We start from the raw sequence: 23,636 nt of genomic DNA on the forward strand, positions 1-23,636 counted from the left end.
ATCTGTGCACAGCAAGGCGACGGTGTTCAGGATGTGAATCCAGAGGGAATGACAGTATGTGATTCACGCTCCGGTCTGTGCACGGCAAGGCGACAGTGTTCGGAATGTGAATCCAGAGGGAGTGATAGTATGAGATTCACGCTCCGGTCTGTGTGCACAGCAAGGCGACGGTGTTCAGGATGTGAATCCAGAGGGAATGACAGTGTGAGATTCACGGTCCAGTCTGCACGGCAAGGCGACGGTGTTCAGGATGTGAATCCAGAGGGAATGACAGTATGTGATTCACGCTCCGGTCTGTGCACGGCAAGGCGACAGTGTTCGGAATGTGAATCCAGAGGGAGTGATAGTATGAGATTCACGCTCTGGTCTGTGTACGGCAAGGCGACAGTGTTCGGAATGTGAATCCAGAGGAAATGTGATCTGATTCGGCTGCAGTGTTTTTAAACTGGACCTCTGCTGCCTCTCGATTCTGTGGTGAAGCCTGTATTCTGTCAACTCAGGCCAGTCTGCCCCTGTGCTGCTGCACTGAGGAACTGCCTGCAGCCGTCGGGTGTGGTGCCATGGGCTGCTTGGGTCAAGGATCACCCGTCAGTGACTCATGGATGAACCAGGGTTAAGCACTGTCCCATCCATGTCTTGCTCACACTCTGTTTTCCTACACTTGGGTCTTTGACTGTGTCAAATTAAACCTTGCAGTCTTGTGCAGTCTTAAGATTGGCAAGGACTCCTCCTTCAGGGAAACTGCTTTCCTTTACGACTTGTGGAGATTGACTTCCAGCCAGTTTTATTTCTGTTCTCTTTCTTTATTCTGCAGGTGAACCTGATGACCGCGACCTGTCGAAACTGGAAGTGAAGACGTGGGACCCAGACTGCCCGCTGACAGACAGGCAGATAGACCCGTTTCTCGTCGTTGCTTGGTGAGGCTTCCAGTTTCACCTCTGCTGCTGCTGCTCTTTAAGTGGATTATTTATTTTTTCTAGGTATCAACTTCTTTTTATGTCAAAATCAGCTGCTATAAAAAACAAAAATCTGTTGCATGTTTCAAAGTGTTTTTGGATTTAAGCATTTTTCTGTATTCTATTTTATTTTCAAAATAAACACATGGGGTAGGATTTACTGCGCCTCCCTTGCAGTCAGTCAGTGACACCTCTGGTCCTCACTGATGGTAAGGGTTGTGACTGTCCACTTGGTGCAGTCCAGACAGGCATCCCACTCGGACCTGCAGAAACAACCTGGGCAGATTGAGTGTATAGTTTCCAATAACAGTGTTTTTCCAGTCCCCCCACACACACACATACCTATAATAATCTTTATTTTTATATAGCGCGTTTTATAGTGGACCATCATCACAGACGCTTTACAAGATAGGGTGTGTGAACTATGCATCAGCTGCAGGGTCACTTACAGCAACGTCTCACCAAGACTGAGCACAAGGAGGTTAAGTGACTTGCTTGAGGTCACACAGTGAGTCAGTAGCTGAGCTGGAATTTGAACCGGCGACCTCCTCCATCTGTAATTCTGCCGTGTGCTTTGAATGCGTCGTCTTGTTGTTTTTTTGTCTACATTTGCTGAGTAAAATGTTCAGAACCCTAACCTTTTTTACACGGTTATAAATGCATGGGGTAGCCTACCAGGTGACATCGTAGGTTGTACATGTGTTTTAGTTTGTTTGGTTTGACCTGTAGTCCACACTGCACTATTTACAACAGCTAATGTTGGCAGCGGTGTGACTGCAGCAGAAGATGCTGGGCAGTTTGGAGACTACACAGTTGTTAGTTTTTGTTTGTTTTTATTTTCTACTCCTTAAATTAATTGAAAAAAAGGCGAGAGGTTCTGGAGAGCAGAGATAGGAGATTTTATGTATGTATTTGCCTCCCAGGAATTGTCCACTCTGGTTCTCCATAATAGGAAGCAGAACCGGCTGACAGTAGGACCGAGCCAAGGTGCTCCTAGTAGTTCTTTATTGGCCCAGGAGACACTGGTTTTTCAACCCTGATACAGCTCTAGGGTGGCCAGTCATGGAGACTGCCCAAGTGCTGCGACATGCTGAGGCAGGCACGGCCTGCAGCTGTGGGTCTGTCCCCTGAACAGCTGCATTTGAGCCATCAGGGTCTGTCCAGTAGAGTTATTGACACTCTAAAAAATGCCAGAGCAGCATCCACACGTTCCCAGGACGGGTATAAGTGGAGCATCTTTTAGGCATGGTGCCTGCCTCTTGGGTTCAACTTGTACCATGGCAAATACTGTACTTTTTGCAGGGTCTTTTTGACGAGGGGAAATACCCCTCTACATTCAAGGTCTATCTGGCAGCCGTCTCAGCTTACCATGTCAAAGTTGACTTGGTCTCCTCGGAAAGTTCACTTGCAATCAACTCCACAAAGCGGGTGAGTGACATGCAGGCATTTTCAATTGTGAAAGCCTGCCTAATTTTTGCAGAAGCTAGGACAAAAGTTATGCTTTGTACCAATCCTGCTTTTTTGTCTAGACTGCCTCTGCCTTTCATGTCAACTAGTCTGTGGAGTTGGAGACTTTCCATCCACCTCTTTTCCAGTCTGACAGAGAGCAACAGCTCCATACACTCTGCCCTGTGCGGGCACCAGCATATTATGTTGACAGGATGAAAAGTTGGAGGTGAAGTCCCATGGTCAAGCCCTGTCTTAGCAGCGGCTGTCCAAGTGGATAGCAGACCCAATCAGGACTGCCTATTGCCCTGTCCAGAAAAACTCACTGCCCATTCCACCAGGGGCATGGCAACTTCATGGGTTTTATTCTAGGGTGCACCTGTCGGAGACATATGCAATGTAGTGATGTGGGCTACTTCCTATACCTTTTCTAGGTTCTATAGGCTAAATGTCGTGGATCCTCAAAACCCTGGTTTTGGAACTAGTGTTTAAGGCGGCTTCCCAGTCAACCCTTACAACACAGGCATAGAGGTGAGTTTCTCCCTCCCTTTTTTGTCCATAGTTACTTGTTATTGGGGTTCCTAGCGGTAGCACACAAGGCAGCCTCTCTTCAAGGGTGTGCCGTAAACACTTTTCTAAATGTTTGTGTGTAGGTGCTAGACTTCCGCAATTCAGTTTTCAGAAATTTGCGTGGCTCTCTAGAAATATACCCGAAGTGTTTTTCTAGCAACAGAACGAACACAAAAAAATAAATAAGTATTTGTCCAACGAGCAAAGTATAAAGGCAAAACTTGATCGTCCCTTACACAGATCTTGTTGTCCCGGGGGTCGGGCGATATGAATTGCACACCCATTTAAAAAGACTAGATTCTGTGCTTTTTAAAGAGAACCCCCCCCCCAGTCGCTTCTCGTCTGAGATCACACTCACCCTGCATTTAATACCGTTAATGTGTTAGTCCACTAGGTGTAGATGCACAGTTAAACTGGAAGTATACACTGTACCTGCCCACCCAGAGCAGCTACCCTGGACACGTTATTCAATAATTTAATAAATATATTCTTTTAAAAATGGATGTATGGGCATTTAGAACTTTTATCTGTAATTTGGAATTTCCTTTCATCCTGCAATTTACATTTGAAAGTTAGAATGATAATGATTAGAATGTTTTGAAGTATAATTTTCTCTTTGAACCAATGGCCCCCCTCCACACTCACACACACACAAGCTTCCTGTGATCTGAAATGTTAATCTTTACTGCTGAAGAGTCAGTGGGAAGGAATCTCTTCAGACTAGCCTAGGTTAAGGCATTAAGCAGCGACCTGGTGTATCACTGTGCTTCCCCTGAAGACCCCTCACCTGGTCATGCTAGTGTCGCTGTGCTTCCCCTGAAGACCCCTCACCTGGTCATGCTAGTGTCGCTGTGCTTCCCCTGAAGACCCCTCACCTGGTCATGCTAGTGTCGCTGTGCTTCCCCTGAAGACTCCTCACCTCGTTGGTGACGGCTCATAAACCTCATTGACAAGTCTATATAAATCCTATTATAAGTCATATGAGAAATCAGCCAATCACAGAGCAACATTTCCAAACATTCCTATACCTCATCTTGTCTATAAATGTCATCCCATGCAGAATTATCTGTATTTTAAAAATAAAACACTCTAAATAAAAACAAAATGGAAAATCCAGTTGTTAACTTCGACATTTGTTTTAATTTGCCCAGTAATACCTTTCCTACACCAAATCAGAGCAACTATTTCATCTCTTCAGTTACTAACAGCGCTTCAGGACACTTACATGCTAGTGGTGCAAGCTTTCCAGGATGTACATTTGTTTTTAATAAATAGTTTCATCACATTTAACTGGCTTGAAAACCCAGCACAGATCGGCTGCTATAGGTCAGTTATGGTTGATCCTGGACCAAATCTTTTTTAGGGTCATTCCTGGACCAAATCATTGTTTAAACGGGGGGAAAGGGGGTTGTATGTTATAGTTAATGAAAATGTTATTTTTACTGTAAAGGTATGTGTGTGTCTGATCCTTGTGTGTGATTTATAATAAGTCGTGTGAAGGGTGGCATTTTGTGCATGGTATGAGACATCATCTCGCGCAGTTTGTGCAGCTCAGCTTCGCTTCGTGGTCCGCTCGCCCAGACTGCATGAGATGACATCTCTTTTACAATAAGACACACCCTTCACACAACGTATTAACTTAAATACAAGTCTGTCCAGACAAGAAGGGTATGCAGGTGAACCATAACCAAACTTCGTTAGACCCAGAATGTCTGGCTGTTTATAAAACATTTCAACCCTTTCTTATATAACAAACAAATTAACTCAAAACGAAAAGACATTATGACAGGTCCACTGAAATATAGGATGCATTGAATAGGACTTATAGTTGAATTGTTTGTCATTGGGGATGAAAACGACTCCTATTGCAGGTTTTACTATTAACTTAATAGCGACTCATCTGGGTATCGGGAACAGGGCTGTACAGCATAGCGACTCACCTGGGTATCGGGAACAGGGCTGTACAGCAGAGCGACTCACCTGGGTATCGGGAACAGGGCTGTACAGCATAGCGACTCACCTGGGTATCGGGAACAGGGCTGTACAGCATAGCGACTCACCTGGGTATCGGGAACAGGGCTGTACAGCATAGCGACTCACCTGGGTATCGGGAACAGGGCTGTACAGCATAGCGACTCACCTGGGTATCGGGAACAGGGCTGTACAGCATAGCGACTCACCTGGGTATCGGGAACAGGGCTGTACAGCATAGCGACTCACCTGGGTATCGGGAACAGGGCTGTACAGCACAGCGACTCACCTGGGTATCGGGAACAGGGCTGTACAGCATAGCGACTCACCTGGGTATCGGGAACAGGGCTGTACAGCATAGCGACTCACCTGGGTATCGGGAACAGGGCTGTACAGCATAGCGACTCACCTGGGTATCGGGAACAGGGCTGTACAGCATAGCGACTCACCTGGGTATCGGGAACAGAGCTGCACAGCATGAAGAGACTCATTTTAAGAACTTTAACTAAAAACATTAACGTTGCAAGTATATTTACCCTCTTGCTCGCTCTCTCTGGTACAGTGAGTTTTTATGGAGATGATCAGGAGTTGGGTTTGGCAGTTTCATGGCAGTTTTTTAGCACTTTACCCGATAGGATATTGTTGTCTTCATGTCCTTAGTAACTGTGGGTAAAAGCGCTGGCTTAAAAACAAAAACAACAAAAAAAACACGCAGGAGGGCGTCTGATTTTATTTACTGATTATGTGTTCCACTTAAAAGCTGAACAAATAAGCATGGTGTCCTGCAGCGGCTGTGAACCTGTTCAATTTGATCATGAGGTTTTAGTGATGATGTACTGTACAGCCAGGCAGTGCGCCTCTCTCCTTCTGAACCCAACCTGTATCTACTGTACAGCCAGGCAGTGCGTCTCTCTCCTTCTGAACCCAACCTGTATCTACTGTACAGCCAGGCAGTGTCTCTCTCTCCTTCTGAACCCAACCTGTATCTACTGTACAGCCAGGCAGTGTCTCTCTCTCCTTCTGAACCCAACCTGTATCTACTGTACAGCCAGGCAGTGCGCCTCTCTCCTTCTGAACCCAACCTGTATCTACTGTACAGCCAGGCAGTGTCTCTCTCCTTCTGAACCCAACCTGTATCTACTGTACAGCCAGGCAGTGTCTCTCCTTCTGAACAAAACCTGTATCTACTGTACAGCCAGGCAACCTCTCTCCTTCTGAACCCAACCTGTATCTACTGTACAGCCAGGCAGTGACTCTCTCTCCTTCTGAACCCAACCTGTATCTACTGTACAGCCAGGCAGTCTCTCTCTCCTTCTGAACCCAACCCAACCTGTATCTACTGTACAGCCAGGCAGTGTCTCTCTCTCCTTCTGAACCCAACCTGTATCTACTGTACAGCCAGGCAGTGTCTCTCTCCTTCTGAACCCAACCTGTATCTACTGTACAGCCAGGCAGTGTCTCTCTCTCCTTCTGAACCCAACCTGTATCTACTGTACAGCCAGGCAGTGTCTCTCTCTCCTTCTGAACCCAACCTGTATCTACTGTACAGCCAGGCAGTGACTCTCTCTCCTTCTGAACCCAACCTGTATCTACTGTACAGCCAGGCAGTGTCTCTCTCTCCTTCTGAACCCAACCTGTATCTACTGTACAGCCAGGCAGTGTCTCTCTCCTTCTGAACCCAACCTGTATCTACTGTACAGCCAGGCAGTGTCTCTCTCTCCTTCTGAACCCAACCTGTATCTACTGTACAGCCAGGCAGTGCGCCTCTCTCCTTCTGAACCCAACCTGTATCTACTGTACAGCCAGGCAGTGTCTCTCTCTCCTTCTGAACCCAACCTGTATCTACTGTACAGCCAGGCAGTGTCTCTCTCCTTCTGAACCCAACCTGTATCTACTGTACAGCCAGGCAGTGTCTCTCTCTCCTTCTGAACCCAACCTGTATCTACTGTACAGCCAGGCAGTGCCCCTCTCTCCTTCTGAACCCAACCTGTATCTACTGTACAGCCAGGCAGTGACTCTCTCCTTCTGAACCCAACCTGTATCTACTGTACAGCCAGGCAGTGACTCTCTCTCCTTCTGAACCCAACCTGTATCTACTGTACAGCCAGGCAGTGTCTCTCTCTCCTTCTGAACCCAACCTGTATCTACTGTACAGCCAGGCAGTGTCTCTCTCTCCTTCTGAACCCAACCTGTATCTACTGTACAGCCAGGCAGTGTCTCTCTCCTTCTGAACCCAACCTGTATCTACTGTACAGCCAGGCAGTGTCTCTCTCCTTCTGAACCCAACCTGTATCTACTGTACAGCCAGGCAGTGTCTCTCTCTCCTTCTGAACCCAACCTGTATCTACTGTACAGCCAGGCAGTGTCTCTCTCTCCTTCTGAACCCAACCTGTATCTACTGTACAGCCAGGCAGTGTCTCTCTCTCCTTCTGAACCCAACCTGTATCTACTGTACAGCCAGGCAGTGTCTCTCTCTCCTTCTGAACCCAACCTGTATCTACTGTACAGCCAGGCAGTGTCTCTCTCCTTCTGAACCCAACCTGTATCTACTGTACAGCCAGGCAGTGTCTCTCTCCTTCTGAACCCAACCTGTATCTACTGTACAGCCAGGCAGTGTCTCTCTCTCCTTCTGAACCCAACCTGTATCTACTGTACAGCCAGGCAGTGTCCCTCTCTCCTTCTGAACCCAACCTGTATCTACTGTACAGCCAGGCAGTGACTCTCTCTCCTTCTGAACCCAACCTGTATCTACTGTACAGCCAGGCAGTGTCTCTCTCTCCTTCTGAACCCAACCTGTATCTACTGTACAGCCAGGCAGTGCACCTCTCTCCTTCTGAACCCAACCTGTATCTACTGTACAGCCAGGCAGTGTCTCTCTCTCCTTCTGAACCCAACCTGTATCTACTGTACAGCCAGGCAGTGTCTCTCTCTCCTTCTGAACCCAACCTGTATCTACTGTACAGCCAGGCAGTGTCTCTCTCCTTCTGAACCCAACCAGTATCTACTGTACAGCCAGGCAGTGTCTCTCCTTCTGAACCCAACCTGTATCTACTGTACAGCCAGGCAGTGCCTCTCTCCTTCTGAACCCAACCTGTATCTACTGTACAGCCAGGCAGTGTCTCTCTCCTTCTGAACCCAACCTGTATCTACTGTACAGCCAGGCAGTGACTCTCTCTCCTTCTGAACCCAACCTGTATCTACTGTACAGCCAGGCAGTGTCTCTCTCTCCTTCTGAACCCAACCTGTATCTACTGTACAGCCAGGCAGTGTCTCTCTCTCCTTCTGAACCCAACCTGTATCTACTGTACAGCCAGGCAGTGTCTCTCTCTCCTTCTGAACCCAACCTGTATCTACTGTACAGCCAGGCAGTGTCTCTCTCTCCTTCTGAACCCAACCTGTATCTACTGTACAGCCAGGCAGTGTCTCTCTCTCCTTCTGAACCCAACCTGTATCTACTGTACAGCCAGGCAGTGTCTCTCTCTCCTTCTGAACCCAACCTGTATCTACTGTACAGCCAGGCAGTGTCTCTCTCTCCTTCTGAACCCAACCTGTATCTACTGTACAGCCAGGCAGTGTCTCTCTCTCCTTCTGAACCCAACCTGTATCTACTGTACAGCCAGGCAGTGTCTCTCTCTCCTTCTGAACCCAACCTGTATCTACTGTACAGCCAGGCAGTGTCTCTCTCTCCTTCTGAACCCAACCTGTATCTACTGTACAGCCAGGCAGTGTCTCTCTCTCCTTCTGAACCCAACCTGTATCTACTGTACAGCCAGGCAGTGCCTCTCTCCTTCTGAACCCAACCTGTATCTACTGTACAGCCAGGCAGTGTCTCTCTCTCCTTCTGAACCCAACCTGTATCTACTGTACAGCCAGGCAGTGTCTCTCTCTCCTTCTGAACACAACCTGTATCTACTGTACAGCCAGGCAGTGTCTCTCTCTCCTTCTGAACCCAACCTGTATCTACTGTACAGCCAGGCAGTGTCTCTCTCCTTCTGAACCCAACCTGTATCTACTGTACAGCCAGGCAGTGTCTCTCTCTCCTTCTGAACCCAACCTGTATCTACTGTACAGCCAGGCAGTGTCTCTCTCTCCTTCTGAACCCAACCTGTATCTACTGTACAGCCAGGCAGTGTCTCTCTCTCCTTCTGAACCCAACCTGTATCTACTGTACAGCCAGGCAGTGTCTCTCTCTCCTTCTGAACCCAACCTGTATCTACTGTACAGCCAGGCAGTGTCTCTCTCTCCTTCTGAACCCAACCTGTATCTACTGTACAGCCAGGCAGTGTCTCTCTCTCCTTCTGAACCCAACCTGTATCTACTGTACAGCCAGGCAGTGTCTCTCTCTCCTTCTGAACCCAACCTGTATCTACTGTACAGCCAGGCAGTGTCTCTCTCTCCTTCTGAACCCAACCTGTACAGCCAGGCAGTGGCAGTCTCTCTCCTTCTGAACCCAACCTGTATCTACTGTACAGCCAGGCAGTGTCTCTCTCTCCTTCTGAACCCAACCTGTATCTACTGTACAGCCAGGCAGTGTCTCTCTCTCCTTCTGAACCCAACCTGTATCTACTGTACAGCCAGGCAGTGTCTCTCTCTCCTTCTGAACCCAACCTGTATCTACTGTACAGCCAGGCAGTGTCTCTCTCTCCTTCTGAACCCAACCTGTATCTACTGTACAGCCAGGCAGTGTCTCTCTCTCCTTCTGAACCCAACCTGTATCTACTGTACAGCCAGGCAGTGTCTCTCTCTCCTTCTGAACCCAACCTGTATCTACTGTACAGCCAGGCAGTGTCTCTCTCTCCTTCTGAACCCAACCTGTATCTACTGTACAGCCAGGCAGTGTCTCTCTCTCCTTCTGAACCCAACCTGTATCTACTGTACAGCCAGGCAGTGTCTCTCTCTCCTTCTGAACCCAACCTGTATCTACTGTACAGCCAGGCAGTGTCTCTCTCTCCTTCTGAACCCAACCTGTATCTACTGTACAGCCAGGCAGTGCGCCTCTCTCCTTCTGAACCCAACCTGTATCTACTGTACAGCCAGGCAGTGTCTCTCTCTCCTTCTGAACCCAACCTGTATCTACTGTACAGCCAGGCAGTGTCTCTCTCTCCTTCTGAACCCAACCTGTATCTACTGTACAGCCAGGCAGTGTCTCTCTCTCCTTCTGAACCCAACCTGTATCTACTGTACAGCCAGGCAGTGTCTCTCTCTCCTTCTGAACCCAACCTGTATCTACTGTACAGCCAGGCAGTGTCTCTCTCTCCTTCTGAACCCAACCTGTATCTACTGTACAGCCAGGCAGTGTCTCTCTCTCCTTCTGAACCCAACCTGTATCTACTGTACAGCCAGGCAGTGCACCTCTCTCCTTCTGAACCCAACCTGTATCTACTGTACAGCCAGGCAGTGACTCTCTCTCCTTCTGAACCCAACCTGTATCTACTGTACAGCCAGGCAGTGACTCTCTCCTTCTGAACCCAACCTGTATCTACTGTACAGCCAGGCAGTGTCTCTCTCCTTCTGAACCCAACCTGTATCTACTGTACAGCCAGGCAGTGTCTCTCTCTCCTTCTGAACCCAACCTGTATCTACTGTACAGCCAGGCAGTGTCTCTCTCTCCTTCTGAACCCAACCTGTATCTACTGTACAGCCAGGCAGTGTCTCTCTCTCCTTCTGAACCCAACCTGTATCTACTGTACAGCCAGGCAGTGTCTCTCTCTCCTTCTGAACCCAACCTGTATCTACTGTACAGCCAGGCAGTGTCTCTCTCTCCTTCTGAACCCAACCTGTATCTACTGTACAGCCAGGCAGTGTCTCTCTCTCCTTCTGAACCCAACCTGTATCTACTGTACAGCCAGGCAGTGTCTCTCTCTCTCTTCTGAACCCAACCTGTATCTACTGTACAGCCAGGCAGTGTCTCTCTCTCCTTCTGAACCCAACCTGTATCTACTGTACAGCCAGGCAGTGTCTCTCTCTCCTTCTGAACCCAACCTGTATCTACTGTACAGCCAGGCAGTGACTCTCTCTCCTTCTGAACCTAACCTGTAGCCATGGAGACTGTCACAGAATATCTCTGCCTCTTATTTACTGGGTCAGGTCAGTCTCTGTATTCCTAATAATGAAGATAGCGAGGAGAGATTTATTCAGAGTGGATTGAAAATTGCAAGGTGCTCACAATATGCATATTTTAAATATTAGAGAGAGAGAGAGAGAGAGTGAGATGATGTGTCCTTCTCTCAGCTGCTGTAAGTAGCAGTACTTGGCAGACACTAGAATCTCTCATACTCATTAAGGGTGCTTTTTTAATCTAGCACGTTTGCTAGATTTTTGATTTGCAGCAACAGTACACAGTATATTTCTTTACCCAAACTCCAAGTCCAATTCAACAGGTAACTGCTAATTATTCATGCAACGTTAACCAATAACAATTGCTGGGGTGGGTGAAAGAAAAAAAGAAAAAGCTGTTGCTATTTGAGAGAGAGAGAGAGGGAGAGGGAGAGAGAGAGAGAGAGAGAGAGAGAGAGAGAGAGAGAGAGAGAGAGAGAGAGAGAGAGAGAGAGAGAGAGAGAGAGAGAGAGAGAGAGAGAGAGAGAGAGAGAGAGAGAGAGAGAGAGAGAGAGAGGGAGAGGGAGAGAGAGAGAGAGAGAGAGAGGAAATAGTCTTGATTTAAACAGAAGAAAGAAGAAAAATTGAATCCACCCCAGCAGTTAGACAGTAACATTCACAAAGAAACTTGTGGGGGGTGTGAGGCGGCAGTGCATTGTCTGCTTAATGCCTGGGGCGCAGCGTGGGGGTAGGGATTCATGGAGTAAACATTTAAAAGCTAAATACAATTAGAAATAAAAATGTTTTGAGGAGAGGTCTTTAGCAAAGCCTTAAGCTTTTTGGTTTCTATTGGGGCTACAGAATATCCTTTTCACTTTGTCAAACAAAAAGCACATTCATGTCTCGTATAGCAAGGCAGCAATACATTCATCAAAATGTCTGTTCTGTCAGCGCTTCCAATTGATTGTGCCTCAATGCATTTTTTTTCTTGGGCATTTTGTAATTGGCAGTTCTAGATGTTGGTTGGACCCCAGGGGCCTGTGTGCTGACTCTTCTGTCCTGTTCAGCGCTGTTGTGCTGACTCTTCTGTCCTGTTCAGCGCTGTTGTGCTGACTCTTCTGTCCTGTTCAGCGCTGTTGTGCTGACTCTTCTGTCCTGTTCAGCGCTGTTGTGCTGACTCTTCTGTCCTGTTCAGCGCTGTTGTGCTGACTCTTCTGTCCTGTTCAGCGCTGTTGTGCTGACTCTTCTGTCCTGTTCAGCGCTGTTGTGCTGACTCTTCTGTCCTGTTCAGCGCTGTTGTGCTGACTCTTCTGTCCTGTTCAGCGCTGTTGTGCTGACTCTTCTGTCCTGTTCAGCGTGCTGTGCTGACTCTTCTGTCCTGTTCAGCGTGCTGTGCTGACTCTTCTGTCCTGTTCAGCGTGCTGTGCTGACTCTTCTGTCCTGTTCAGCGCTGTTGTGCTGACTCTTCTGTCCTGTTCAGCGTGCTGTGCTGACTCTTCTGTCCTGTTCAGCGCTGTTGTGCTGACTCTTCTGTCCTGTTCAGCGCTGCTGTGCTGACTCTTCTGTCCTGTTCAGCGCTGTTGTGCTGACTCTTCTGTCCTGTTCAGCGTGCTGTGCTGACTCTTCTGTCCTGTTCAGCGCTGTTGTGCTGACTCTTCTGTCCTGTTCAGCGTGCTGTGCTGACTCTTCTGTCCTGTTCAGCGCTGTTGTGCTGACTCTTCTGTCCTGTTCAGCGCTGTTGTGCTGACTCTTCTGTCCTGTTCAGCGTGCTGTGCTGACTCTTCTGCCCTGTTCAGCGTGCTGTGCTGACTCTTCTGCCCTGTTCAGCGTGCTGTGTTGACTCTTCTGCCCTGTTCAGCGTGCTGTGCTGACCTGTGTTCTCTGTCCTGTTCAGAGCGGTGGGGACGTTCGCCCGAGCCCTTGACTGCAGCAGCTCTGTGAGGCAGCCCAGTTTACATATGAGCGCCGCTGCAGCATCCAGAGACATCACGCTGGTAAGAGAGCCTGCTATTGATAAACCTTCTCAATACTTCTCCTTTACCCCCTAGTTCAGAGACATCACGCTGGTAAGAGAGCCTGCTATTAATAAACCTTCTCAATACTTCTCCTTTACCCCCTAGTTCAGAGACATCACGCTGGTAAGAGAGCCTGCTATTAATAAACATCTCAGTACTTCTCCTTTACCCCCTAGTTCAGAGACATCACGCTGGTAAGAGAGCCTGCTATTAATAAACCTTCTCAATACTTCTCCTTTACCCCCTAGTTCAGAGACATCACGCTGGTAAGAGAGCCTGCTATTAATAAACCTTCTCAATACTTCTCCTTTACCCCCTAGTTCAGAGACATCACGCTGGTAAGAGAGCCTGCTATTAATAAACCTTCTCAATACTTCTCCTTTACCCCCTAGTCCAGAGACATCACGCTGGTAAGAGAGCCTGCTATTGATAAACCTTCTCAATACTTCTCCTTTACCCCCTAGTTCAGAGACATCACGCTGGTAAGAGAGCCTGCTATTAATAAACCTTCTCAATACTTCTCCTTTACCCCCTAGTTCAGAGACATCACGCTGGTAAGAGAGCCTGCTATTAATAAACCTTCTCAATACTTCTCCTTTACCCCCTAGTTCAGAGACATCACGCTGGTAAGAGAGCCTGCTATTAATAAACCTTCTCAATACTTCTCCTTTACCCCCTAGTTCAGAGACATCACGCTGGTAAGAGAGCCTGCTATTAATAAACCTTCTCAATACTTCTCCTTTACCCCCTAGTTCAGAGACATCACGCTGGTAAGAGAGCCTGCTATTAATAAACCTTCTCAATACTTCTCCTTTACCCCCTAGTTCAGAGACATCACGCTGGTAAGAGAGCCTGCTATTAATAAACCTTCTCAATACTTCTCCTTTACCCCCTAGTTCAGAGACATCACGCTGGTAAGAGAGCCTGCTATTAATAAACCTTCTCAATACTTCTCCTTTACCCCCTAGTTCAGAGACATCACGCTGGTAAGAGAGCCTGCTATTAATAAACCTTCTCAATACTTCTCCTTTACCCCCTAGTTCAGAGACATCACGCTGGTAAGAGAGCCTGCTATTAATAAACCTTCTCAATACTTCTCCTTTACCCCCTAGTTCAGAGACATCACGCTGGTAAGAGAGCCTGCTATTAATAAACCTTCTCAATACTTCTCCTTTACCCCCTAGTTCAGAGACATCACGCTGGTAAGAGAGCCTGCTATTAATAAACCTTCTCAATACTTCTCCTTTACCCCCTAGTTCAGAGACATCACGCTGGTAAGAGAGCCTGCTATTGATAAACCTTCTCAATACTTCTCCTTTACCCCCTAGTTCAGAGACATCACGCTGGTAAGAGAGCCTGCTATTAATAAACCTTCTCAATACTTCTCCTTTACCCCCTAGTTCAGAGACATCACGCTGGTAAGAGAGCCTGCTATTAATAAACCTTCTCAATACTTCTCCTTTACCCCCTAGTTCAGAGACATCACGCTGGTAAGAGAGCCTGCTATTAATAAACCTTCTCAGTACTTCTCCTTTACCCCCTAGTTCAGAGACATCACGCTGGTAAGAGAGCCTGCTATTAATAAACCATCTCAGTACTTCTCCTTTACCCCCTAGTTCAGAGACATCACGCTGGTAAGAGAGCCTGCTATTAATAAACCTTCTCAATACTTCTCCTTTACCCCCTAGTTCAGAGACATCACGCTGGTAAGAGAGCCTGCTATTAATAAACTTCTCAGTACTTCTCCTTTACCCCCTAGTTCAGAGACATCACACTGGTAAGAGAGCCTGCTATTAATAAACCTTCTCAATACTTCTCCTTTACCCCCTAGTTCAGAGACATCACGCTGGTAAGAGAGCCTGCTATTAATAAACCTTCTCAATACTTCTCCTTTACCCCCTAGTTCAGAGACATCACGCTGGTAAGAGAGCCTGCTATTAATAAACCTTCTCAATACTTCTCCTTTACCCCCTAGTTCAGAGACATCACGCTGGTAAGAGAGCCTGCTATTGATAAACCTTCTCAATACTTCTCCTTTACGCCTGTTAACCTGAATACTCAATCTGACGAAGCTATCCTCACCCTGTGGCAGAACTCTGTGTTTTTAGAAAGCTGACACTAAGCGGCTCCTATCTCAAAAGCCGTCCCATCACAATCTACCGGAACTCAGTGACGTTGATGCATTGACTGCTGTGTCGTGGTCATGTGATGTTGTGGTTTCCGGGTGATGAAGATGAAACTCTTTTGAGATACTGGCTTCATATTCAGTACACATCCTTTAGGATGGGATTATCTAGGTCACATCTGATCGTGGGTATCGTACAGGAAATGTAATACTGTTTTCTGGCAGTAATTTTACATAAGCTTCCACAGCCTTGTATCGTAAAGCATTTGAGATACTGGCTTCAGATGGGTATATTAACACTGCATGCTAAATTTGTTGCAGACCCGACCTTGAGATTTACCTCAAACACAATATGGCTTGCGTATTATATTTGATACACAGCTGTGTTCTACGATTTTGTGTCAAGTTTCATTAAAGGTACAGTGTGGAATTTACCGTTTCCCTGCTACAATGTTTTAATTTTTGGTCATATCAATGATACAGGCAACAGGTTTTGAGTTGGTCTTTTCACATTTTAGGGGTCTGACTTGGATTCAGGGGGTAAATCAATACAGCAGTTAATAAATGAACTGGACCTCAGCGTGCTGGTGTCCTTTTTTTAATCCTAGCTACTGTAAAGACATTTACACTTGTATTTATTTATTTTAAATTCCTGTAAGTGCTTAACCCTATGACACCATCTCCTCCCGCAAAGGACATAAAACCTGCCTGCTTACGGTGTGGAAGTGCTCCATGTTTCACTCCAGTGTAATTATTACACAGTTACAGTGTCTCTGCAACGTGTCCATCTCCAGCAGCGGGCATGCTAATTGTAATTGGACAGGCTCATTACAGCACCAGCTTGAAGGCAAAGCAGGGCGATCGTGCACGAAGTGAGCTTCATTGAAATGGAAACATAGAGTGCTCTAGGATCTCTCTTGGCTGCAGCTGCAGTAACTGTTCAGATGCAGTAAAAAAAAAAAAAAAACAGTCTACAGTGCTTTAGGATTCTCACCAGTGACACAGTGCTGTAGGATTCTCACCAGTGAAACAGTGCTGTAGGATTCTCACCAGTGAAACAGTGCTGTAGGATTCTCACCGCAACTTGTGATAATTCACGCAAAACATTCTATCGGGTCACGACAATCCTAGAGAGTGTCCGACGAATCCCCATGCTCACGACATCCTTTAAAGGAGTTTCAACTTTGTCCGACATGCTTAGAGGTGTCTTCTCACCTAAGAGTGTGTCACGCATCCTACGAGTGTGTCACTTTGTCAGTGTTCATCCTAAGAGTGGTCACTCATGTCACGACATCCTAAGTTGGTCAACTTGTAGGATTCTCACCAGTGAAACAGTGCTTTAAAATTCTGGTCCGGTGTCACGCCATCCCAAAGTGGTCGCGGTGTCACGAAATCCCTAAAGTGGTTCACGAAATCACATCCTAAGAGTGGTCACTTTGTCACGACACAGCTCCTAAGAGTGGTCACTTTTTCGACATCGCCAGTGGTCACGTTGTCACGATCCTAAGATTGGTAGGTGGATTGAGCATCCTAAAGAGTGGTCACTGGTTGTCACCGACATCCTCAGTTGGTCACTAATCCTGACGTCTGCCATGCCGTTGTAGGATTCTCACCAGTGCCACTGCTTTAGGATTCTCACCAGTGCCACAGTGCTGTAGGATTCTCGCCCAAAACAGTGCTGTAGGATTCTCACAGTGCCAAAATGCTGTAGGATTCTCACCAGAGTGCTGTAGGATTCTCACCAGTGCCACGGTGCTTTAGGATTCTCCTATTTCAGTGCCACAGTGCTTTTCTCACCAGTGCCACAGTGCTGTAGGATTCTCACCAGTGAAACAGTGCTGTAGGATTCTCACCAGTGCCACAGTGCTTTAGGATTCTCACCAGTGCCACAGTGCTGTAGGATTCTCACCAGTGCCACAGTGCTTTAGGATTCTCACCACAGTGCTTTAGGATTCTCACCAGTGCCACGGTGCTGTAGGATTCTCACCAGTGCCACAGTGCTGTAGGATTCTCACCAGTGCCACAGTGCTTTAGGATTCTCACCAGTGCCACGGTGCTGTAGGATTCTCACCAGTGCCACAGTGCTTTAGGATTCTCACCAGTGCTGTAGGATTCTCACCACAGTGCTGTAGGATTCTCACCAGTGCCACAGTGCTTTAGGATTCTCACCACAGTGCTTCTGGTTTCTCACCAGTGCCACAGTGTTGTAGGATTCTCACCAGTGCCACGGTGACTTAGGATTCTCACCACAGTTCTTTAGGATGCTGTCCATTGCCACAGTGCTGTAGGATTTGCTGCTCCAATCAATTAAGGGATACACTGTATTAAGTCTTGCAATGAAATAAGGCACAAAGCCATCTACAGGTGTTACGAGAGTGACAGCACCATATCAAACAGCTGGAGTGTCTTGGAAACATTGGGCATTGTCATTAATACAGGATTGGGGATTTAAACATGTAATCCACTCCTCCTTGGAGTATGTGCTGATTGTTCAGTGCCGTGTGCACTGCCTCAGAGGTCTGTGTTCTGGAATGAAGCGGTCTTTCTGTCAGATCTTTGCTGGGGGAGCAGGATGCGCTGCAATTCCTATTAAAGCTTGTTCTGTAATCCTGCACAGAGTTTCCTTTCATAATCTTTTATTTTATGGCAGATGCTTTCTCATCGGCATTGTCTCTGAATACTGCCTGTTTAATCTCCTGTGTGCAATTTACTTTTCTACTTCTCTTGATATTAAAATAATGTGATAGAAATATGTGATCCTCTGGCCTTAAGCTACCCTTTCAATTCAAAGAGAGCATTCCTTTCGTGTTCGTGATTATTCCTCTGGGGGTTAGACTCAGACCCGTTTTGAAAGTTGTTTGTGGTTATTCCTCTGGGGGTCAGATTCTGATCCATTTTGAAAGTTGTTTGTGGTTATTCCTCTGGGGGTCAGATTCTGATCCGTTTTGAAGGTTGTTTGTGGTTATTCCTCGGGGGTCAGATTCTGATCCGTTTTGAAGGTTGTTTGTGGTTATTCCTCTGGGGGTCAGATTCTGATCCGTTTTGAAGGTTGTTTGTGGTTATTCCTCTGGGGGTCAGATTCTGATCCGTTTTGAAGGTTGCTTGTGGTTATTCCTCTGGGGGTCAGATTCTGATCCGTTTTGAAGGTTGCTTGTGGTTATTCCTCTAGGGTGATTCCATGCTTGAGGGCTCTCTGTAAGAGTGTGTGTTTTAAATCCTTAGCGAGGTTGAGTTGACTGTGTTTCTTCCCCTCCAGTTCCACGCGATGGACACCCTGCACCGGCTGGACTACGACCTGAAGACCGTGATCAGCATCCTGGTGCCTCAGGGCGGGCCGGTGCTGTGCCGGGACGAGATGGAGGAGTGGTCCGCTTCCGAGGCAAACCCCTTCGAGGAGGCGCTCGAGAAATACGGCAAGGACTTCAATGATATCCGGCAAGATTTTGTGAGTGCTGGCCGGCCGGGCTGTAGATCTGCGGCACACCAGTACAGTATCGTATAGCAGTGCCCTGGAATCAAAAGCAGGGTCTTAATACAGCATCATACCCACTACAGCAGTGTCCTGTAATCAAAAGCAGGGACTTAATACAGCATCATACCAACTACAGCAGTGCCCTGGAATCAAAAGTTTGTATTTAGTGGCTGCAGCACCACGTGGCTAACTGCAAACTTCAAAACAACAAAATCATTTCTTTTGTTCTTTTTAAATGAATGAGACTGTACATTGTCTCCTTTTTTTTGCATTTATTTAATGCACCGTCTTGTCTCCTCGGTGCAGCTTCCTTGGAAATCCCTTACTAGCATCATTGAATATTACTACAGGTGGTAGACCACTGACCGGTACGTGCAGCAGGTGAGAGAGAGAGGGAGTCCGAGCACTTCCAGGCTGGCTGGTCAGCCCCGTTTACCAGCTCTCCTTACCCCAGGAATGCTGCTCACTGGGACAGCCGGTCTCTGATCTGCAGCTCCATTCAGTGGAGCTCTTCATGGGTGTCTGTACACTAGTTCAATACTTAAGCGTTAATCTTTCACTGCCCCGACAAAACACCAGTGCATCCTGTATCAAACATCACGGTACTATAGTCTCGTATCAGAATAAACTATTTTATGTTGTGTGTTTTAATTATTGTATTTATTTTAGTGTTTGGCGGGGAGGGTGCTAAAGTTTGGCTGCTGAAGCCAGTGTCAAGCCTTTATGAAATGTAGCATCAGATACCTTGTGTACTTTATCTATTGCTTCTCAGAGTGTTGCATAGACTCTGCATCAGTCAGGAAATCCGCAAAAAGTCAGCACTCATTTATCTAGCAGATTTAAAAGATGGAAAGCACCCTCTTTTTTTTTTGTGCACCAGTTACACGTGATGACAGGATGCCTGTTATCTGGAGAGGATAATATTGAGTGCAGATTTTTTTTATTGCGTTACATTTAATATATAGACATGAGGTCCAGTATATTCAAAATGAGTGGGTGTGCCATATAAATATATACATATTTATATATATATATATATATATATATATATATATATATATATATATATATATATATATATATATATTTTTATTTTTTTTATTTTAATTTTTTTTATTTTAATTAGAAATGCCTTAAGGCTTCAGAGGCTGAGATCAAGCTGAAACAAGTTTACATCCCGACCTAGTAAGTCTGTGTTGTGTTTCCAGGGCTCTTGCACAGAGGAGGGCTGCTGTAGTGAACACAGGCGTTTACACACTGTAACTGGACATGCTGCTGTAGGCAATCCTGCTTTTATTTCATTATTACTGACTGCCAGAACCACTTATTTTCCTTGGTTAAGTCAGATTACTGTCATCATCATATTTGCTCAGGCTGTGCTTTTCAATTTCAATGTCTTTAGTCAAACTTTTGTTTGCATATGTTGCTCCTCAACCCAATTTAATTAGCTGGTCCCACAGAGGTTTATTCTCAGAAATAAATAACTTGATTAGTACCGTGCCCAGTGCATTGCTTTACCAGCATGTTGTAATTAACAGCGAGGGAGGTCTCTGAGCTTTTTGTTTTGTGTGTCTATATCTGTGTTTCTTTCACCTCCAGTAACAAGCCCAACCCCCATCAGATCTCAATGAGCAATGGGAAACCGCTGGCGATGAACGGTGCAGCCGGCGCCGGGGGGGCCCTGTCCCTGAATTCCGGGCCGGGCCGGGCCTGTGAGAGCTACTTCTGTGAGTATCTGGACCGAGCTGCAAAGCTCCAGCCTGCGCAGGGTAGAAATGAGACTCCTACTGCATTCCGGGGTTTAATATGAGCTGGTGTAGCACAGTGTAGGTAACAAGCTCAGGTGAGTCATCTTAAACGTGCAGTGAAACCAGGAGTGGATCAAACTGCTATGCAGTGAGTCTTATTCCCATCCCTGCAGTGCATAGGATCAAAACCAAAAGCTGTTTCTTCTGGCTTACATCATCCCATTGGAGAGAATTAATCACATGTTGAAAAATGAAATCTACAATGTGTTGATGAGCATATTTAACCCTTTGCGGTCCATTTATTCAGTGCCTGTCAGGCGTGTCAGGTCTAATTTATTTTCACACAAGCTGTTTATTTTATACGCATTGTTTAAAAGTAATTTTATTCACAGTAAAACAGGTTTAAAAGGCACTCTTCATAGTCGTACATACTGATAAATCATCTCCTGATCACTCGATTTATCACCAAACTCCTCAGTATTGCTGTCTAAGTCATTCTTTTATTACGATAACATCTCAAAAAGCTTGGCAAATGTCTGCGATTTTCTCCGAGTGCTTTCTCTTGTTTGTTTGTGCCTGTGTTGTGTCTGATATTCTGTGAGTGCTGGATGTGGAAGCAGCTCTCTTGTTTGTTTGTGTCTGTGATATTCTGTGAGTGCTGGGTGTGGAAGCAGCTGTCTTGTTTGTTTGTGTCTGTGTTGTGTCTGTGATATTCTGTGAGTGCTGGATGCGGAAGCAGCTGTCTGTTTGTGTCTGTGATATTCTGTGAGTGCTGGGTGTGGAAGCAGCTGTCTTGTTTGTTTGTGTCTGTGTTGTGTCTGTGATATTCTGTGAGTGCTGGGTGTGGAAGCAGCTGTCTTGTTTGTTTGTGTCTGTGTTGTGTCTGTGATATTCTGTGAGTGCTGGATGTGGAAGCAGCTGTCTTGTTTGTTTGTGTCTGTGTTGTGATAGGTGTGGAAGCACACTCTCTGTCGACACACCTCGTTCTCCGACGACAACAACACACAACACAGACATTAATTCTTTGTTTGTTTGTGTCTGTGTTGTGTCTGTGATATTCTGTGAGTGCTGGGTGTGGAAGCAGCTGTCTTGTTTGTTTGTGTCTGTGTTGTGTCTGTGATATTCTGTGAGTGCTGGGTGTGGAAGCAGCTGTCTTGTTTGTTTGTGTCTGTGTTGTGTCTGTGATATTCTGTGAGTGCTGGGTGTGGAAGCAGCTGTCTTGTTTGTTTGTGTCTGTGTTGTGTCTGTGATATTCTGTGAGTGCTGGGTGTGGAAGCAGCTGTCTTGTTTGTTTGTTTGTGTCTGTGATATTCTGTGAGTGCTGGATGTGGAAGCAGCTGTCTTGTTTGTTTGTGTCTGTGTTGTGTCTATGATATTCTGTGAGTGCTGGGTGTGGAAGCAGCTGTCTTGTTTGTTTGTGTCTGTGTTGTGTCTGTGATATTCTGTGAGTGCTGGGTGTGGAAGCAGCTGTCTTGTTTGTTTGTGTCTGTGTTGTGTCTGTGATATTCTGTGAGTGCTGGGTGTGGAAGCAGCTCTCTTGTTTGTTTGTGTCTGTGTTGTGTCTGTGATATTCTGTGAGTGCTGGGTGTGGAAGCAGCTGTCTTGTTTGTTTGTGTCTGTGTTGTGTCTGTGATATTCTGTGAGTGCTGGGTGTGGAAGCAGCTGTCTTGTTTGTTTGTGTCTGTGATATTCTGTGAGTGCTGGGTGTGGAAGCAGCTGTCTTGTTTGTTTGTGTCTGTGTTGTGTCTGTGATATTCTGTGAGTGCTGGGTGTGGAAGCAGCTGTCTTGTTTGTTTGTGTCTGTGTTGTGTCTGTGATATTCTGTGAGTGCTGGGTGTGGAAGCAGCTGTCTTGTTTGTTTGTGTCTGTGTTGTGTCTATGATATTCTGTGAGTGCTGGGTGTGGAAGCAGCTGTCTTGTTTGTTTGTGTCTGTGTTGTGTCTGTGATATTCTGTGAGTGCTGGGTGCGGAAGCAGCTCTCTTGTCTGTTTGTGTCTGTGATATTCTGTGAGTGCTGGGTGTGGAAGCAGCTCTCTTGTTTGTTTGTGTCTGTGTTGTGTCTGATATTCTTTAACTGGGTTGTTTGTGTCTGTGTTGTGTCTGTGATATTCTGTGAGTGCTGGGTGTGGAAGCAGCTGTCTTGTTTGTTTGTGTCTGTGTTGTGTCTGTGATATTCTGTGAGTGCTGGGTGTGGAAGCAGCTGTCTTGTTTGTTTGTGTCTGTGTTGTGTCTGTGATATTCTGTGAGTGCTGGGTGTGGAAGCAGCTGTCTTGTTTGTTTGTGTCTGTGTTGTGTCTGTGATATTCTGTGAGTGCTGGGTGTGGAAGCAGCTGTCTTGTTTGTTTGTGTCTGTGATATTCTGTGAGTGCTGGGTGTGGAAGCAGCTGTCTTGTTTGTTTGTGTCTGTGTTGTGTCTATGATATTCTGTGAGTGCTGGGTGTGGAAGCAGCTCTCTTGTTTGTGTCTGTGTTGTGTCTGTGATATTCTGTGAGTGCTGGGTGTGGAAGCAGCTCTCTTGTTTGTTTGTGTCTGTGATATTCTGTGAGTGCTGGATGTGGAAGCAGCTCTCTTGTTTGTTTGTGTCTGTGATATTCTGTGAGTGCTGGGTGTGGAAGCAGCTTTCTTGTTTGTTTGTGTCTGTGTTGTGTCTGTGATATTCTGTGAGTGCTGGGTGTGGAAGCAGCTATCTTGTTTGTTTGTGTCTGTGTTGTGTCTGCTGGGTGTGGAAGCAGCTGTTTTGTTTGTTTGTGTCTGTGTTGTGTCTGTGATATTCTGTGAGTGCTGGGTGTGGAAGCAGCTGTCTTGTTTGTTTGTGTCTGTGTTGTGTCTGTGATATTCTGTGAGTGCTGGGTGTGGAAGCAGCTGTCTTGTTTGTTTGTGTCTGTGTTGTGTCTGTGATATTCTGTGAGTGCTGGGTGTGGAAGCAGCTGTCTTGTTTGTTTGTGTCTGTGTTGTGTCTGTGATATTCTGTGAGTGCTGGGTGTGGAAGCAGCTCTCTTGTTTGTGTCTGTGTTGTGTCTGTGATATTCTGTGAGTGCTGGGTGTGGAAGCAGCTCTCTTGTTTGTTTGTGTCTGTGTTGTGTCTGTGATATTCTGTGAGTGCTGGATGTGGAAGCAGCTGTCTTGTTTGTTTGTGTCTGTGTTGTGTCTGTGAGTGCTGGGTGTGGAAGCAGCTGTCTTGTTTGTTTGTGTCTGTGTTGTGTCTGTGATATTCTGTGAGTGCTGGGTGTGGAAGCAGCTGTCTTGTTTGTTTGTGTCTGTGTTGTGTCTGTGATATTCTGTGAGTGCTGGGTGTGG

At 46.5% G+C, this 23,636-nt stretch overlaps 1 pseudogene; it reads left to right on the forward strand.

Moving 5' to 3' along the window:
• LOC121316459 overlaps positions 1 to 23,636 on the forward strand; it is a 98,488-nt pseudogene that overhangs the window by 69,099 nt on the left and 5,753 nt on the right.

This window comes from Polyodon spathula, chromosome 5 (genome assembly GCF_017654505.1).
Source record: "Polyodon spathula isolate WHYD16114869_AA chromosome 5, ASM1765450v1, whole genome shotgun sequence".
Taxonomy (NCBI): domain Eukaryota; kingdom Metazoa; phylum Chordata; class Actinopteri; order Acipenseriformes; family Polyodontidae; genus Polyodon; species Polyodon spathula.